This window comes from Bison bison, unplaced genomic scaffold (genome assembly GCF_000754665.1).
Source record: "Bison bison bison isolate TAMUID 2011002044 unplaced genomic scaffold, Bison_UMD1.0 scf7180017863519, whole genome shotgun sequence".
NCBI lineage: Eukaryota > Metazoa > Chordata > Mammalia > Artiodactyla > Bovidae > Bison > Bison bison.
Window position 1 is genome coordinate 2,048 of NW_011494091.1, and position 640 is coordinate 2,687.

Sequence of the window (640 nt, forward strand, 5' to 3'; positions counted from 1 at the left end):
ACACACACTCTTGTCACACACACACACCTGTCACACAGACATATAGACACACACAGTCACACACACAACACACCTGTCACACACACACACCTGTTACACACACATACTTGTTATACACAACTGACACACACACACCCCTTTACACACACACACACCTTTTACACACACACACTAACCTGTCACAGACACCTGTCTCACACACACATGTGTTACACACAAACACCTGTCTCACACACACCTGTCATACAAATAAAGACACAGCTGTTACACACACACACACTCCTGTCACATAAAAACATACCTGTCACACAGACATACAGACACACATTCACACATACTACACAACTGCAACACACACATACACCTGTCTCACACACACACACATACCTGTCGCACACACACATACTGGTTACACACACTCCTGTCACACACACACCTCTTAACACAAACACAACCCCTGTCACACACACACACCTGTCACAGACACTCACCCCTTCACACACACATACCTGTCACACACACACACCTGATACTCACACTCAGACCCCTTCACACACACAACATACCTGTCAACACACACCTGTCACAGACACACACCTGTCACACTGACATACACACACACCTGTACATACACACCTGT